The 19,428-nt window shown below is 39.5% G+C and overlaps 1 pseudogene; it reads right to left on the reverse strand.

The window, feature by feature from the left end:
• Positions 1-287: 287 nt before the first annotated feature.
• Positions 288-19,428, reverse strand: part of LOC147445782 (shikimate O-hydroxycinnamoyltransferase-like) — a 240,283-nt pseudogene continuing 221,142 nt past the window's right edge.

The following is a 19,428-nucleotide window of genomic DNA, read 5'->3' on the forward strand; positions in this document are numbered from 1 at the left end:
ATGTGGATATGCTTTTCTTGCATTTGGAAACAAGGTGTCAAAAATGGACCTTTGAATAATGAAAATGCATTTCAATAAAAAAAAGCATGGTAAGGCCAAATTTGTAAAGCTTTGGCTAGCCAAACAAGGTGAAGAATCACATGGGTGTTCTAAGACAAGAGAAACTCACATGCCCATTGAATCAATCTTAGAGAATAAAGAGAAGTACCTTGCAAGATAAAAATACTTATACAAAAGCTAGCATGTCCATTTCATACTAAAAAGAGTACTAGGGGCAATGGAGACAATCAAAACTGGTAGAAGGGTTGCTCAAAGGTGGGCATGTGGTGGGAGGCAAGGGCAAGGGAAATGGAGAGGCCACCACCACCAGAGGGGCTAGGAAGCATGAAAGGGAGGCCTTCAAATGAGATGCCAACAGGGCCCATGAAGATGGGGCAGCCCCAACCAAAAGTTACAATCGTGGATGGAAAGGTGGGTCCAAGAGGTGATACGGACATTAGGAGTATGAAAGGTGTGGGAACCTTGAACAAGAAACTCTAGGCCAGGTTGTAGCTCCAAATAATCAAGTGCTGATAGTAAATATTCATCGTCCATACGTACGATGGCCTCCCTAATCCTTTGGGCACCCACACTTAGTGGGCCTTTGTCTAGCTCACCGACTTGTGCCATGGGTGTGGCAGTGAAGATGGCATTGCCAAAGTAGCCTCTTGGCAAGGCTGGTTGCAATCGGCTTCTCCCTTTTATTGCTATGTACAATTTTGTCTCTTGTTTCTCACTCAACCCTTGTGCCCTTGACACAGACCTCCACACATGTGTTACCACTGCCTCGTGTGTGCTGTATGTCACCCCTCTTGTTCCATCCATTGCCGTTGCTTGCAGCTCCACAACTTGCCAACATTAAAATGCTCAATATCAACAATTTTCCCCAGAAAACACCTTAAATTAGCACCACACAGTGAATATGTTCAAATTACACAAAATATGAACATAATATTACAGTAAATTATGAACAACTGTAACGGAAATCGTCACTTGTTATTGGACTAACAGGCTACAAAAGAAAATGCTTGAGACTTATTCTAAGAGCTAGCCATCAAAGTTGAAGTTCTGCATGGGTGTGACTGGCAGTGCTCAAAACAAAGCATGTTCATAATCTCAATTTTTAAGATCAAGGCAATGAGGTAGCCAATATGTATGCCAAAATGCTAGATTTTTGGGAAAATTACACTATAAAACGGGACATTGGAACACTACCTTATGTTATGCAATTGAGCAACCAACCATAATTTTTACCTGTGCTCGAGTGAGAAAGAAAAAATTGCAAGCCACATTGTCATTCGTATTTGTAGGCCCACTGTCATTATGATGTGAAGAGAGCTTGTTCTTGCATTTTGCCACTACATTTGGTTGTACTGCAATGCCGCGATCATATTTGCTATAGGGAAATAGTGAAGGGGGAGGTTGATACTCGATGTGCGAAAATGTTGGTGTAGATGGGTCACGCGTCCGCAAAACGGTACGGTTGATAAAAGGATGACGTCGAATGCCTTCCCCCCTTTGCTATGTCTGCCCATGTGTTGACGAAGTGGGTACTGGAGATCCCATCAGCAACATGGTGCTCCATCCCCACACCAAGCGAGGCCCCTCATCATTGAAAGAATGTTACCACTATAGATTATTTGTGTCGACTACTGTTACGAAATAAACCAATATGGTGCATAATAATTACATAGGATGTGGTCACTCTTCCGTGTAGGCAGGCCTGAAAATTGCAGGGCACCTTTACCCATCCTAGGGAAGGGATATTTTCAAGAGTTCCCATCCCATGGGAAGGGTTGTTTGGCATTTTGATCTTCAAAATGAAGGGAAAAGTTTCCCTGCCCTTTGAGCAAATATTTACCAAAATCTAATTTTTTCGCATGAGTTTTTGAACGATTGTAACTTGTAAAGAAAATTCTAAAGTACAATGAGAAAGGGTGCACTTTTGAAACATTGCGTAGCAATACTAAAAATCATTTTCTACGAGATACACAATGAGCAAGAGAAGTAGTAAGTTGTAAATGGAACATGCAAATACTTGGAACTTGAAATGTCCTGCAATGCAGCTGCAATGACGACATCATATATCTTGATTTTTGTTGGGATGTGCGCTTTGCTAGAATTGTAACCATGAAGAGTCGCCTCCCAAGTTACAAACCTCCCATTTTGAGATCATGAAGTTATCGCTATCAGTATTCTCTCTGTGAAGCTAGGGTAGACATCTCTTCAAACTTCAGCTTTCAAGTTCCCTCTTAAGTCATTCTCGTCCCCTAAGAATCACCAACGGCAAAAAAAAAAGATCCTCATAATATTATATAACAAGATAAACTGTAGCATCCTAATCATTACACATGGTGCCATCTTAAAAATGATGAAGTGATAAGTAGGGGTTCCTATAAATAGGCTTTGGGAGCATGCCTAACAAACTAGGAGACTAGCACTATGTGAATCATGATTTATGAAGGAGCCTTGAGGCTTGAAGGACCTTTGCAATCGTAGACTTTGGAGTCATTTGGACTCACAACCTAGAGGTTTCCCAAGCGACTCTCGAGTGGAGCTTGCAGTTCATGGATAATGGGAGAGTGCTAGGAAATTCTAGAATCTGGAGCTTTAGTTGATTGTGAGTCTGAGCTCGTGTAAGAATCAATCAATATTTGAGAACAACTTTAAAAGATTTTGCATAGCAAATCAAATTGGAGAGCATCAAGAGTGCTTAATCTTTACTCACTCCGTAATTTCCTTCAATAAGGAATTATTCAGACATGCTTTGAGTTAATCTCTAGTGTACTTACCTTCTCTCTTTTTCCAACCCACTAGCCTTGATTACATGGTATCCCTCAAACCTCCTCATCTCACATGGAACTTGGATATAGAAGCTCTGTGTCAGCAATTGGTGGAGGAGAGACACGAGTGACGAGACCCATCATTCAAGCTTGATGCCTTCGTTAGAAAAATTACGAGCGATTGAACATTCAACTCTCAAGTTCAAACTTCATATTTTGTTTCCTTTACAGTATGCCCAACGCGTTAAAATTCCCTATATTAAAAAGTACACCTTAACTTTTTTTAAGGTGTATGGCAATGCATGCTTGAAAAACCTACAAAATGAAATTCTATACTCATTAGTGACTCTCAAAGTCCATAGAGCATCCTCTGGGTACAAGTCCAAAAGTCACAATGTCAAGCATTGACATGATTAATCTCTGCAGGGCATTTTGAAAGGTTGCCCTTCCCTAGGAAGGGCTTGCAAAAATATGCCCTTCCTTGGGGTAGGGCCAGTCGAACAACTTGTCCTTCCTTGGGAAGGGCTATTATAAATTTGCCCGTCATGTGCAGGGCTAGCAGCAAAGGAAGGGCGAGAAGGGTTGCAATTTTCAGCCCTGCGTGTAGGTCACATGAGGCACATGTTGTTTAAGGGCAAGAGTGTGTGCAAAACCTCATAAGAGAAGAAGTCGTCCTATTATGTTTTTGAAGTAGCTGGCAAAGTAGCTCTAGCCCTGGGCAATGCGTCTCTCTCTCTCTCTCTCTCTCTCTCTCTCTCTCTCTCTCTCTCTCTCTCTCTCTCTGTCATGTACAATTACCGGAGAAAAGTATTGACGCTTTTGAGTTTTGCATGCCAAGCTGCAAAGTGCACACCAGATGCCAAAGGTTGCAATGCGGAACGTGATGAGTGGCCGCATCTCTTCTTATAGAGAAGGCGTAGAGACTCTCTCTCTCATCTCTCTCTCTCTCTCTCTCTCTCTCTCTGTGGATTGCTCCTACGACGTTAAATCTCTCTCTCTCTCTCTCTCTCTCTCTCTCTCTCTCTCTCTCCTCCCGCCTCCCCGGCAACTACGTGGTGCTGTGCTACTTGACGCCATGCTACGAAATAACGAGAACGCACGTGACGTTTTTCTCTTCTCTCGTGGTGCTGTGCTACTGTGCCATCTCTCGTCATCTCCTGATGGAGAATCTGATGGAGCATCTCTCGTCATCTCGCATGGTGCTGTGCTACTGTGCCATCTCTCGACTTTTTAAATGGCTTTGCCCCGAAATTTGTTGATGCGGTATTATGTTGATATGCAAGTGTAAATTGTTGCTACATTTTCCACATCATTTCCCTGTGCCCCATAGTCTAACTGTGTTGTCCAAGTAAACGCATAGTACAATATCACAAACGCATAGTACAATATCACAGCCATCACAAAACTTGATGTTGTTGACATGTGTATAATGTGAAAATAAAATATCTACCTGGGACCAAATGCAACAATGTACATAGTGTCATATGTGTGAGAGGTTGCAATGGTTCCAACTGTGTACATACCTTAGTAGGGAGACGAGGCCCTAGATGTATCACTCTTGCACATTTTCTCAAATGAATAAATGCTTAACTTGATTTAGGAATGTACAATTGTCAAGTGTTTTGAAGTGGCACGCTCATCTTGCTTGGAAAGTCTAATGCAGTTGATCTCCTCTTAAATTAGCAAGTTTCATGTATATCTATAAAGAATGTATCCAATATGCTTGACACGTGGGTTTCAACGTGTAATTGGAGTCCAAGGGAAGTTTCTCACAAATTTGGGGATCTTTCCTAGCTTGCTTGGGCTAAAAATGGCAACATATTGATAAAGCAAATCCAAAAATAGCCAAAGAAGCATATATCACAATGACACATTTACAACGGTGGTCATGGTTGCTCAAGCTAAGGGGCTACTTTATAGAGTAGTCCCGTGCGTGCTGTATCTACCTCATGTTCGAGCTTGTGAGGCCATCAAATAGGGTTTTCTCTCTTCAAGTAAGCATTTGGGACTGTCTCACGAAGTGCCTAAGATTGTATAAAATGGTCTTATTTAGTAATTGAAGCAAAAGATTAAGGTTTATAATAGGACAAATGAACACTTCATATGTGCAATTAGGCGCGAGTCTACACCATATCATCATACATAAAAGAGTTTTGAGTTGATTTTGGTACTTTTTTAGATGGATGAATAGCATTTTTCTCAATTTTAGTGTGTCTTTTGCTTTGAATCCTCTATGATTTACTAGTTTTTGCGATGAACTCTCAAAGTCAAAACCCTGGTCCTTTTCAAACACCACCTAAAACTTTCTAATACATTTTTGGTGAACCCAACGTGAAATGGGCTAGGGTGATGGAACGGAAGCTTAATTGAAGGTCTCAATAGAAAGATTTTAAGATATAGAGAAATAAGAGCAACAAGGGATGCAATTTTGATTCTATTGTAATGCAAATGTTTCAAGCCTTTGTTGTGTTTATGTAGCATAAACCAGCTATTAAAAGAAAGAACTTTCTTCAAGAAAATTCCTTCAATCAGTGGTGCATAAACTTGACCAATCTGATGGTAGATATGTAACAAAGTGTCTTTGTGGTTATGTAAAGGATATGGAACTACATTGACTACCTGAAGCGGAGATGGTATAAAGTTCTTAGCTACTTGTGATTCTTCATATGAATGAGCATGTAAGGGGAATTGGAAATGAGCATGGGGGCTAGCTAAGCAAAAATGACAAAGAGACAAGATCATAGTCAAACCTACTCAAGCCCCAAGAGTTTGTGAGAGTTTTGTAGATGTTATTATTGTGGTTCCAAAGAGGAAGAAATCTATCTTAGATGGTTTTTTCAAGGCAATGCAAGAGCTCGCCTTAAAGATTGCAAGGCTAGAAGAGAATCATCAAGCCAATCTACAATGCAAAGACCTAAAAAAAGAGAACGATTTGTACACAGGTGCATACGATGTGATGGTATCAACAATGAAAGGAGATATTGTGAAAGGTTCGATGAATGCTTTGATGAAGGATCTTTTATTCTTCAAAGATCAAGATTCACTCAAGTGAAATAGGTAAGCCTTTGGGAAGGAATTTGGCAGAGGAGGGAGTAATAAGCTATTTGAGGACATGGCCACTAACATGTCATCTTAATGGTTCAGGCAATCGCCCATGGGTTGAACGTGGAGCCTATTGACCAAAAAAGAGTCGAGGTTGATTTGGATAAGATGTGTCAGCTTACTACCTCTAATATAGAGGCAACAACACGTCTCAAATTTTTTTTAGAAGACGATTTTGAATAATAAGGTTGAATTTAGTTTGGGTGAGGTTCTTGGCATAAACAATCAGGAGTTCCATAAAGAAATAATTGACATTAGAGAAAGCAACAATCTCTTCCTGAGTCTATTTGTGTCCTGGATGAAGAAGAATTTTGAAATGCATAATGTGTCTCATGTTTATGGTAAACAAAGGATGAAAATGTTATTGGATGTTACAAGTCTACAAGAGGAGTAAACTAAGGTCATTTCTTGGGTGATGAATATGAATAAGATACCACTCATAGGACTTATTACTCTAAGAGTCATTAGACAAGAGCAACTACCAAGACTCTAGTTGAAAGTGGGAGACTTAGAAAAGCCATCAATTGCATTAATAGACTATGGAATAGATGGTATAAAGTTTTTAGCTAGTTGTGATTCTTCAGATGAATGAGCATGCAAGGGGGATTGGAAATGAGCATGGGGGCTAGCTAAGAAAAAATGACAAAGAGACAAGATCATAGTCAAACTTACTCAAGCCCCAATCATTGGTGAGAGTTTTATAAAGGTTATTATTGTGGTTCCAAAGAGGGAAAAATCTATCTTAGATGGTGTTTTCAAGGAAATTCAAGAACTACAATTAAAGATTGCAAGGTTAGAAGATAACCATCAAACCAATCTACAAGGCAAAGACCTAAAACTAGAGAAGGATTTGTACACAGGTGCATACGATGTGATGGTATCAACAATGAAAGGAGGGGTTGTGAAAGGTTCAATGAATGCTTTGATGAACGATCTTTTTTTCGTTAAAGAGGCCAGATTAACTTAAGTGAAGTAGGTAAGCCTTTGGGAAGTAATTTGTCAGAGGAGGAAGGAATAAGCTATTTGAGGACATGGCTACTACATAGGTCATCTCAATGGTTGAGGCAACTGCCTATGGGTTGAAGGTGGGGACTATTAACCAAAAAAGAGTCGAAGTGAATTTGGAAAAGATGTATCAGCTTACTACCTCCAATATAGAGGCAATAACAAATCTATAAAAAAAAAAAGAAGAAAGGATTTTGAATAATAAGGTTGCATTTACTTTGGGTGAGGTTCTTGGCATAGAAAATCAAGAGTTCCATAAAGAGATAATCGACATTATTAAGAGAAAGCACGAATCTCTTCCTGAGTCTATTTGTGTCTAGGATGAAGAAGAATTTAGAAATGCATAATGTGTACATGTTTATGTTAAACAAAGCAATGAAAATTTTAATAGATGTTACAAGTCTACAAGAGGAGTAAACCAAGGTCATTTCTTGGGTGATGAAGATGAATAAGATACCGCTCATAAGAGTTATTACTCTAAGAGTCATTAGAGAAGAGCAGCTACCGAGACTCTAGTGAAAGTGGAAGACTTAGAAGAGCCATGAATTGCATTAATAGACTATGGATCATAGGCTAACCCCATATCAAATATTTCATACCAAAAAAGAAAATGACCAATATATATAAATCATGAATGGATAGTTCCTGTAGGAAATAGGTTTGGGGGGGGGGGGGGGGGGGGTTCACTACAATAGCAAAATTTATATCACATGGGTTCAATAGTAGGGAATATTGTTTCCTATAGTTCCTCAAATTTTCACGTATAGAAGAGTGTTGAAAAATTGGTCTTGAAAAGAAATTTATAGATTGACTAGAAAAAGGGTCCCCTTTTTGGTGAAAAACTCATAGCTAAGGGGTTTTATGAACTATCCTTGAATGCACACGATATATAGATCTTACATATAGTAACCCCTGGAGATTATAGGTGTGTTTGATGAGTTTTCATTTATGGATACTATGGAAGGCTTGAAGTCTTTAGTGGATTGTGATTTGTGTGTTAGGAATTAGGTTGTGAATATATGCTCCATAGAAATGTACAAAGTAATTGAAGATTTAAAAAATGCTCAAGGTTTTGATGTACGAGTGGAAACCAAGTATAATTTTGTGGTAAATAAAGTGAAACTAATGGCAATATTTGTAGCACAAAACTACAAGTATAGGATGGGGGAAGCTGCTTTGTAGCCTAGTGTTTGAGACAGGAGTAAGAGTGGGCATAAGTTTACATATGATTCTTTGAATGAGCTAAGGGTTTGTTGTGATGAGAGTTTGACAAAAGCTAAAATAATATATTTTAAGAAATTCATGCCAAACATTAATTTTTTTGCATTTGAGACACATCAGATAGGGTGTACAGACTCTTCCATTGTTGTTTCTATAGTAATCTTCACTCTCGAGTCTCTTCTATCTCTCATGTACCTTGGAACTTGCTACCTATTCCAGATTCAAAGGATCATTTTTTTAAACTCATTGAGTTTCTTAATAAAAAGATCAAGAAGGGTATTAAGGACCCTTCCTGTGCTCTGTATTCAAATAGGTGGCTCTTCACAGTTCCAATGATAAATGGTTCTTTACGTTTTATCCATGACATGCAACCCATCAATAAGGTAGAAATGAGGAATCTGGATACAAGGCCAATTGTAGATGAGTTTGCCTAGGCATTTGCAGAAAGGGAGATATATATTCTATGGGAGATTTGTACTTAGGGTACATATTCAAATAGTTGGTTGATAGATCCAAAGAAAAATGGTTCTTTACACTTTACCCATGATGTGCAACCCTTCTATAAGGTAGCAATCAAATTTTTTGGGTATAGGGACAATTTTAGATAAGTTTTGCCAGGTGATTGTAGAAAGAAGATATATTCTATGTAATGGAAATGGCCTATGAACATTGAGAATAGAGGAATTAGGAGAATTAAAGAGAGCATTTTTGTGAGACTACTTTGAGAGGATAGAGAGTGACTTAATTGATGGTAGCAGCATAATCATAATACTTACTTAACTTGGCATGAACAATACTTTTGCAACAGACAGAGTTAGAGAAGTTGAAAACAATTGAGGACCGGATTTACATGGATCCGATCCCCCCTCCAACCGGAATTTGTGTTATAGATTCTGACATCAAGAGAGACTTGGTAGAATACAATCTTTGTGTTCCTTGTGCCCTAGGTTATGCAATGAATATGGAAAGCGTCATGCATCAAAAGCATAACATAGACTTTGTAAAAAGAATTAACTATCCCAAGCCTCAGTCCTAAGGCCTCAAACAACTTCGAAGGTGGAGAGAGCTAGTGGGGAATGAGGGTACGGAAGAGCAAGAAGAAAAAATCATAGAAGCAAAAAAATTAGTTCCTCGCTTATCATCACTCTTCTTTCTAGCATACATATTAGCATAGTAATGAAGATGGAGAAGATGGCAAGCTTAACCATTGAATCATGGCTCTTGGTTGGATTTGCATTCCATAGCCAAGAGTGTTGGTGTAGGCTCTCAAGAAGGAGATGGAGCTCTTGCACTTTGCAAACTTCGCACAATGAGAGTGTGTGTGAGTGTGTGAGGGAGAGTATACCCCCAAGCAACCCCCCTTTTTTCTTTGGTTGACCCCCTCTTCTAGCTCAGCTTGGAAGCTCATTGGACCCAAACAAGCCTGGCCAATCAGATGTAGAATGCATATCAAGAAATAAGGGTAGTCTTGGGATAAGTGTCCCCCTTTCCCTTTGAGAGAGACTTGATAACTGCAAAAAACAATCAATTAAATCAATTAAATTATCATTGGACCCCTTTAGAGGCTAAGCAATAGGATTTCACCACTTCATGAGGGTAGCATGGGTAGGGGCTTGACATATGTCCTTGGTGTCGTTTGAGGCTTGGCTTGCCTTGTGTGTGTGTGTTTTCTCTCCCATCCCCCTAGCTTTGAGGCTCGTACCCTCCTTTGTAGGGATGCCTTTGACTTATGAGACACAAGCACGACAAAGCACCTCAAGCTTGGTTGATGTTCCCACAAGCACTTCACGCTCGCTAGTCGGCAAGCACGGCAAGTTCCTCAAGCATCTTAGTCAGCAAGCATGACACACACCTTAACCATCAAGCACAACAAGCACCTCAAGCTTGGGTAGTGTTCCCACCTCAAGCTCGGCCCTAGATTTCCTAAGGTCAAAGTACTTTTAACACTAACTTTTGGATGTCTTCAATGAAGCTAACCCTAAGGTCTTTAAGGTCCCTTGGCTAGCCTTGCTCTTTGACAAACCATCCCTCATTTGGGCCCCTTTACCAGTGACCCTATGATGGTATATATTTGTAAGCACATTTCTATATTATAACCCTTGTTGCAATTTATTTTCCCATATTAAATGATTAGTTTAATAGGAGAAAATCATTTGGGTTGGTTAGATACTAGATTTTAGGATATTACCTCTCTCTTGAAACGATAATTGTTCTCGACTATGAGGTAGAAGAGATAAAGCCTTAGTTATTAGTCAATCTTCCTTAGTGAGTAGAGGATCCCTTTTTACCCTACGGCATCATTCCAAGATGGATGACTAGTCCAGTTGGTGCTTGAGAAACGTTGCTGCCGCAAGAATGTCTGCTCTTTAGTCCATTTCATTCTCCCAAGTAGAGTGACAAGTTTTACTTGGTGTTTGAGAGACGTTGTCATCACAAACATGATTCTAAGTATGCATACTACTTAAATTTGTGCACAATAAAAAGAGAACTAGTCTTATAAGACAAAAAAATTGGTAATTTAAAGAAATTTGTACATTTTCTTACTCTAATGTAGCATTGTAAGCATTGACAAGGTTCATACTATCCTTAAGTTGTATTGCTTGCATGCATCTAGCATCTTCAAAAGGATAACTGTTCAGCTTAATAAGATACCGTCAGAGAACCTTACCATGTTGTAGTACCTTGTCTTCATGCCGAAGGATAGCTTTGGGTTGTAGCACCTCTTCTTGGTTGTCGATGTTGGGAGGGTATTCAGTAATTGGTTCACTTGGTGTCTCTCCTTTATAGGGATTCAGGAGGCTCACATGAAAAGCATTGTGTATGAGCCAATGGTTGGACAACTTGAGTTAATAGGCCATCTCATTAATTGGCTTCAAGATTTGAAAAGGACCATAATATCTTTTTGCTAGTTTAGCACAATACTTTTGATGGCCCATAGGATTTTTGCCCTTTACTTTTCCTCAATCAAGCGTTGAGAAACTTAAGTAAGACCCAATAATTTTCTTTGAGTGTTAAGGCCCTTCTGTGCTTGTTAGTAGCAGCTTTTTTCCTTTGATGAGAAATGGATATAGTCTCCTTAATCTTTTGAAAAGATTCTTGTAGGTCATGACTATACTCATCGACAGTGAAAATCTTCCCATGTACTTTAAGTAGTAAGGGACTTTCAGGTCTTCCTTCAATGATTTCAAAAGGTGATTTTCCCATAGATTTATGGACAATATTATTGTAAGCATACTCTACAAGAGGTAAGTACTTTTTCCATTGTGAGCGTTGGTCTACTTTTGTAGCATATGTCTTTAGTAGATCGAGTATCCTAAGATTGGCTATCTCACTTTGACCATCCATTTGTGGGTGATAGGCAGAAGAAAAATTTAATCTTGTACCTAGATTTTCAAAGAGACCTTTCCGAAAATTACTGGTCATTCTAGGATCTCTATTTGACATGATGGATGTTGGAAATTCATGGTGTTTTCAACTATAAGATATGAAGAGAGTTGCCATTTGGTCTTCCTTAATAGTCTTTTTGAGTGACATAAAGTGTGCTTGCTTGCTAAACCTGTTGATTATTGTCCATATTCCCATATTCCCATGGATAGACATGGGTAACCCAAAGATAAAATCCATGGATATACTCTCCCATGGTGAATTAGGAATTGGCAATGGCTGGAGTAATCCAGGTTTCTTCCCTCTATCATACTTAGTCTTTTGGAATACTACACATTTTGAAACATACTCTTGTATATCCACTTTCATGGTAGGCCAATAGAAGTATGTCTCTACTCCTCAGAGAGTAGGCTGAATGCCTCTATGCCCCGCATAGGGAGTACCATGGGATACATACATGACTTTCTCACAAAGTGAGTGGCTAATACATATCCTATTTCCATGGAGAAGATAACCATCCTGCAAGGTGATTGGTTCCTCTTTCTTCCCCAACTCAAGGGCTGACATTATGTCTTTAAAGTTTGGGTCAATAGCATACTCATCTATCATAGAAGATATATCATTGTGAGTAGCTATAGACACCGCATTAACTTTGGGTCATTGTGAATGTGCATCAACCAGTTTATTGTGCTTACCATCAATGTGGGAAATCTGTAAATAAAATTGCGAAAAAAAAATTTCCCCCCTCATTTGTTTGTCAAAGAGCTTGGTTTGTGTCATGAAGTACTTGAGACTTTGGTGGTCTGTTTGTAAAATAAATGGAGTCCCCAACAGGTAGTGCTTCCATGTGTCTAGGGCATGTAAAGCAGCTAAAAGATCTTTCTCATAAATCCCTAAGATCCATTCATCTGTATTGAGCCTTCGGCTCTCGTATGCTATGACATGCCCTTCTTGAAGCAAGACTGCTCTAAGGAAATCACTACAAGCATCACACTGGACCTCAAATAGATTTGAGAGATCCGGAAGCATGAGGATTGGTTGGGAGGTAAGATTCTCTTTGAGCTTGTCAAAAGCATTTTTCTCCTTAGCAATCCATGAATACTTTACTTTCTTCTTTGTTAAGTTATGTAATGGTCTGCTATTTGAGAGAATTTTTCTATGAAGCGTCTATAGTATGGACACAAACTAATAAATCTTCTTAGCTCATGCAATTCCTTGGATTAGGCCATGATTTATTACCTCTAACTTTCATGGACCCATACGGATACCATCTTGAGAGATAATATGACCTTAGTATTGAATCTCTTGAAGGAAAATTTTGCCTTTCTTTCGGTTGAAAAAAGCTTGTTCTCCCTCAAATCTTGAAAAATCTCTTGGAGATGTTACTTGTGTGTTCTCCATGGACTTAGAGTAGATGATGATATCATCAGATAACACTCCATTGAATTTATGGTAAGGTCTAAAGATTTTCTCCATTAGACAATTGAACATGGCTAGTGCATTGGTCAAGCCAAAAGGTATGACTAGATATTCATAAAGACCAAATGTTGTACGAAACACGGTCTTTAAGACATCTTCATCCACTATCCTTATTTGATGATAGAAACTTTTAAGATCAATCCTACTGAAGTAGGTAGGCCCTTGTAGTTTATCAAACAAATATTCTACTCGAGGCACAAAAAATCTGTTTTTGATAGTGATATGGTTTAGTGCTCGATAGTCCACACACATACGGTATGTACCATCTTTCTTTTATACTAAAAGGATCGGAGAACAAAAGGGAGAGGAGCTAGGCCTCACCATCCCTTTGTGAATTAAATTTTGTACTTTCCTCATGATCTCCTCTACTTGAGCTTGGGAAACTCGATAAGGAGGCTTGTTAGGTGGTGAGCTTCCTGATAGGAGCTCAATTTGATGATCATCATCCCCTCATTTTGGAGGTAAGTCCATAGGGATATCATCGATGAACACATATTGGAATCCTTTTAGAAAATTAGACAAGTCTAACTCTTCTTTATTCCTACCATTTAAATTTGATGAAACATGAGGACCTTCTAGGGACTCTGACAAAAATCATGTACGTAATATCAAAAGCAAGATTATTTAAAGTGATATAGTACAACCAGACTCACTAGTATCTATATATATGTTATTTTGCTTGTAGTAAAGTAGATTCTGCTTTTTGGGAACTTCATGTTGGCTGCCATGTGGTTGAACCATGGTGCCCTTAGGATAGCATGCTCTTGTTGGAGAGGAGAGATGAAAAAGTATTCATTGCTGACGTAGATTTGGACATGAAGCCTCAACTTCCCAATCAATGGAGTAATAGAGGCTTGCTGCCCCTTGAAAGTTGTATCGAAAGTAACAATATCTCCCATGTTGAAAGCTTGAATGCCCAACTTGGTGGCCAACTCCATTGAGATGAAGTTGTGAGTAGAGCCAAGGTCAAACAAGATGAGGGAATCATGCTCCCTTACCTTTCCCCAAGCATAGGAGAGAGGTTGTTATGAGCGAGTATAGAACTAGAAGAGAGCGAGAGGAGGCGCTCAAAATATACAAGAACTTGGGACTTGATGATAAGCTTAATATTTATTACAAGACTTAATACTTTATTAAGAGAGCTAGATACAAGACTTGGATTACACGTCTTGAGTACAAGACAAGGCTTGATTGCAAGGACAAGACTTGAACATAAGACAAGAACTAGAAGAGGGTTTTCCTCATAGGAGCCTCACAACTAGTGTTGGAAAGAATGAGGGGCTTGTGGCCCAAGATCCCTATGTATACTAGTGCTTGAGGAGGTTACTTGAGGAGGTTAGGATTTTCTACGTTCTTCTTGAGGAGTTAGAATCTTCTAGAACATTCTTCATCCTTCTAGTTCTTCTAGAACCTTCTGGATCCTTCTTTATCTTTCTAGAGCTTTCCAAAAACTTCTAGATTCTTTTGGAATCTTCTCCAAGCTTCTAGAAACTTCTTGATCCTTCTAGTTCTTCTAGAACCTTCTAGATCCTTCTTCAACTTTTTAGAGCTTTCCAAAAACTTCTAGATTCTTCCAGAATCTTCACCATGCTTCTAGAAACTTCTAGAATCTCCTTGATACTTTTAGAACTTCTAGAATCTTCTAGATCCTTCTAGATTCTTCTATATCCTTCTAGCGATGATGTAGGCGATGACATAGGTGATGATGCAGGTAGCAACTGACTCTCAAGCATTCATGGCATTACCCCCTCCTCTAGCGACGAGTTCCACGAGGAGCAATGGTGTTCCTTGAGTTGGGCTTCCATGGATGTTGTTGATGGAACTCTTCTACTTTGACAGATGTATGTTGTAGAGTGCGTGCTAGTTCCCAGGTTCATTCACTAACATCATAGCCTTTCCAATGCACCAGGTACTGTAACTTGCCACACGAAACTGAAGAACTAGGACTTTCTCGACCTCATATTCGTTGTGTCCTTGAATCTGAACCGGAGGAGGTGGTTGTAGGGCTCTTCCTGGGATCTTAGATGTGTGACAAGGTTCTAGGAGTGAGAAATGAAAGACAAGATGGATTTTCATGGATGAGGGCAATCGGAGTCGATAGGTGACCGGATTAACTTGAAGATAATTTTAAACGGGCCAAGCCTTCGATAATCAAGCTTTTGATAGGGTCGAGATGAACGAAGATCACGTCGGAGGAGCCACACTTTATCCCCTTCTTTGTATTTTGGATTTTGCATGCGATGGAGATCTGCACTTTCCTCATACTTGGATTGAGCTTCTTTGATATAAATTGTAAGTTATTTGTAAACTGTAGATAATTGTTGTGTAAATTTAATAGCAGCTAGATTCTTGACTTGATAGTGTCTGTGAATATCCTGTTTGGGATGTTAATCATAATTAGGAAAGAATGGAGTGTGACAAAGGGAGGCATGAAAACTGTTATTATAGGAGAATTCTACTAGTTGTAGGAGCTTGACCCAATTATCCTGGTGATAATTGATAGTGTTGAGACGAGGGAGGAAGACTATGACGAGAGAAGAGGAGAGGTAGAAAGAACTCTAGAATTGAAAACCCCAAAGTGTGTATAGAGCACACACTGTGTACACATATATAGTGGGGACTCCTACCTATGTATAGCATAAGTGTGGGCTCTCTATATAGCTCCAACACCCCCACTCAAAATGTTGACGAGGGAGGAAGACTCTGATGAGAGAAGAGGAGAGGAAGAAAGAACTCTAGAATTGCAAACCCCAAAGTGTGTATAGAGCACACAATGAGTACACATATATAGTGGGGACTCCTACCTATGTATAGCATAAGTGTGGGCTCTCTATATAGCTCCAACAGATAGTACAACGGAGATACTGTTCCAAAACTTGATTTAATCTCTCCGTTTGTCCATCACTTTGTGGGTGAATGGCTGAGGAGACGTTGATTTGTACTCCGAGTAGCTTGAATAAGCTTTTCCAAAAGCTAGGGATGAATTGTGGGCCTCGATCAGAAACTATGTCATCCGGTAGCTCTACAATGAAATCCATGGAGATGGATGACCATGCACCATGAACCTTCATCCTTCTCTTCCTTGGACACTGTTGAACTATGTGCCCCTGCTCTCCACAATACATACATAAGCCATTAGTGTGTCGCCTTTGCTTCTCCTAGGCTGAAAGAGGTTGAAACCATACGGAATCAATTTGCATGGGCTCAATGCTTGATTCATGGCCCTGTTGAGGTATGTAGCCATTATGTGTCACTTCTATTTGGGGTCATAATGGTGCGCCAAGACGCCTCTCTTATCTCCTGTCAAATAGCTGATTATCACATTCTATTGCTTGAGAGATGAACTCGCTTAGTGTGTGAACCTTTGGCATAGTGTGTGTGTGTGTGTGTGTGTGTGTGTGTGTGTGAGAGAGAGAGAGAGAGAGAGAGAGAGAGAGAGAGAGAGAGAGAGAGGGAGAGAGACAGAGAGAGAGAGAGAGGGAGAGAGACAGAGAGAGAGAGAGAGAGAGAAGAGAGAGAGAGAGAGAGAGAGAGAAGAAGAACAAGAAGAAGAAAAAAAAGAAGAAGAAGAAGAAGAAGAGAGTCTTAGAAACTACCCCAAGAGACCTTGAGGCTCCTATGACGAAAACCCTCTTCTAGTTCTTGTCTTATGTTCAAGTCTTTTCCTTGCAATCAAGTCTTGTCTTGTACACAAGTCATGTAATCCAAGTCTTGTATCTAGCTCTCTAAATAAAGTATTAAGTCTTCTAATCAACATTAAGCTTATCGTCAAGTCCCAAGTTCAAGTTCTTGTATATTGTGAGCACCTCCTCTCGCTCTTCTAGTTCTATATACGCGCTCATAAAAGTTTCGCAAGACTGAGGGGCTTGTGGCCAAGATCCCTATTTATACTAGTGCTTGAGGAGGTTACCTGAGGAGGTTATTACTTTCTAGGTTCTTCTTGAGGAGGTTAGAATCTTCTAGAACATTCTTGATCCTTCTAGTTCTTCTAGAATCTTATGGATCCTTCTTCAACTTTATAAAGCTTTCCAGAAACTTCTAGATTCTTTCGGAATCTTCTCCAAGCTTCTAGAAACTTCTTGATCCTTCTAGATCTTCTAGAACCTTCTAAATCCTTCTTCATCTTTCTAGAGCTTTCCAAAAACTTCTAGATTCTTCCGGAATCTTCTCCATGCTTCTAGAAACTCCTAGAATCTCCTTGATACTTTTAGAACTTCTAGAATCTTCTAGATCCTTCTAGAGCCTTCTAGCGATTGTAGGCAATGACACAGGCAATGATGCATGCAGTGAGTGACTCTCAAGCATTGATGACAGAGGTGGTCCTTTGCAAAGTGAGCATTCTCTTCTGGAGCTTCGATAGCAGAAGCTCTAGGAGTATCATTGCAGCCATTTGTTTTGGGGCAAGAGCGATAGCCATGTCCTTGCTCCCCACACTTAAAACATTTATGGTCCTTGTGAAAAGCTTCAAGATCTTCAGGAGAGATTTTGTTTTTACCTCTATAAGCTCCCTTCTCCTTGGACCGATTGTTACTGTTGTTGTTATTGAAATTTCCTTTGGAAGAGTTTTGGGCATTGGTTCTACTTTTGCACCACTTTTGTCTTTGCTTTCTATGGGCTTGACATTGCATCTAGCCCGTTGTTGTAAATTGATGCATGAAGCAACCATACTGTGGTGGATTTTGTTGGTGATAGAACCAGTATAATGGGAGTTCACATACTTGGCCATCTCTTTAAGTAATCCTACAAATTTTTTTTGCTTTTGCTCTTGCTTGACGAAGTCTATCTTTTGAAAGGCAGTAGCCTTGAGATGTAAGTCCCAAAACTTGTCCACGTATTTGTGAGTAGACTCATGGGAGAGAAGTTTCAAATTTCACCATTCCGTAAGCAGTTTGTCCTTTTCATCGCTTGCAAGGAATTGCTTCATAATGGAAACTCGTAGAGTTTTCCATGTCTTTGAGACTTCACTGTTGCCACAAAGGCTAGCCCACCATTGACGATCCTTTTTGGAAGTACATAGCTACATGGCGTAGCTTGGAGGACTCCATGAAGACCTTGTCTCCAAAGGCCGCACCAAATTGCTGGATGAAGGCAAATACTTTGTCAGTGGCACCAAAGGTACCATCATAGGTGAGAAAAGAGATACTCTCTCCTCCCTCTTTGAACTTCTTGAGGTTTTGTGACCTTCATCATGCAGTGTAATATTTTTGATGTCCTCCCCTCTTGTATTCTCTAGGAGAATAGCCATAACTTTCGTCGAAAGAAGATGAAGGTGAAGATGAAGGAGAAGAGGGTGACCTCTTTCTTGCCCTTTTATTTCTTTGTTTCCTCTCTTCCCTTTTGGAGTGATGACGAGAAGGACAGTGGGTTGACCGTTTCCTCTTGGGAGGAGTTGATGATCATCTAGACCACCGTCTTCAGAGAAAATTAGGGATTCATTACTTTCCCGTTCTTTGGATTCCTCCTCCTACATGGGAGAGAGTCTTGTTTTGGGGGTCTCATCAATTGACCTCCTAAGCTCTCTCTCCTCTTGGAGAGGAATGGAAATCCCATAAGCACAAAGTTGTTGAGTAATTTTGTCTTGCAAAGCACGGTTTCCCATAGCTTGCCGCAACCTAGTAACAAGATAATTGACAAACATGGGGGCATCATCATTAGAACCTTCATGTGAAAAATAAAAGTTATTAATGTTCATTTAGATCTTTTGGTTATTGTCAACCGTGCTATTTATACTTATGTATAGAATACTTTCTGTGTTTACTTAGTTTACTTTTTGGCAATTCAAAAACTTAGTTGCTACTCCTCTTAGCCTTTGAAAATCAACACTTAAGCATCTACACCCACGGCTCAATTTGGCTAATTATAGAGAGTAGTGGAGTGGGTCAAATATTGTATAATTTTTTAGGGATAGCTCCTTTCAAACTTCTTATGGATCAATAATAAAAAAGCCGTAGGAAACTCTAAAAAGACCTCATTATTAAGAACAAATCTCGTGAGGTGTGCACCATATCCCACACACTGGGCTCAACAAAATTGATAATATATCCCAGTCCCACTTACCCTAATATAACTAAACAAATCAACCATTGATAATTTGATAGGCTACTTAAGGACGTCTCTTCTTAAGCAATAAAAGAGAAACCAAATGCTCTGATACCAATGTAATGGAAATGGCCTATGAACTTTGAGAATAGCGGAACTAGGAGAATTAAAGAGAGAATTTTTGTGAGACTAGTTTCAGAGCATAGAGGGTGACTTAATTGATGGTAGAAACATAATAATATTACTTAATAAACTTGGAATGAGCAATACTTTTGCAAGAGAGAGAGTTTAGAGAACTTGACAACAATTGAGGATTGGATTTATGTGTAGCTGGTCCCCTCTCCAATAGGCATTTGTATTATAGATTTTCCCGCCA

This window comes from Adiantum capillus-veneris, chromosome 12, assembly GCF_014529385.1.
Source record: "Adiantum capillus-veneris isolate H3 chromosome 12, ASM1452938v2, whole genome shotgun sequence".
NCBI lineage: Eukaryota > Viridiplantae > Streptophyta > Polypodiopsida > Polypodiales > Pteridaceae > Adiantum > Adiantum capillus-veneris.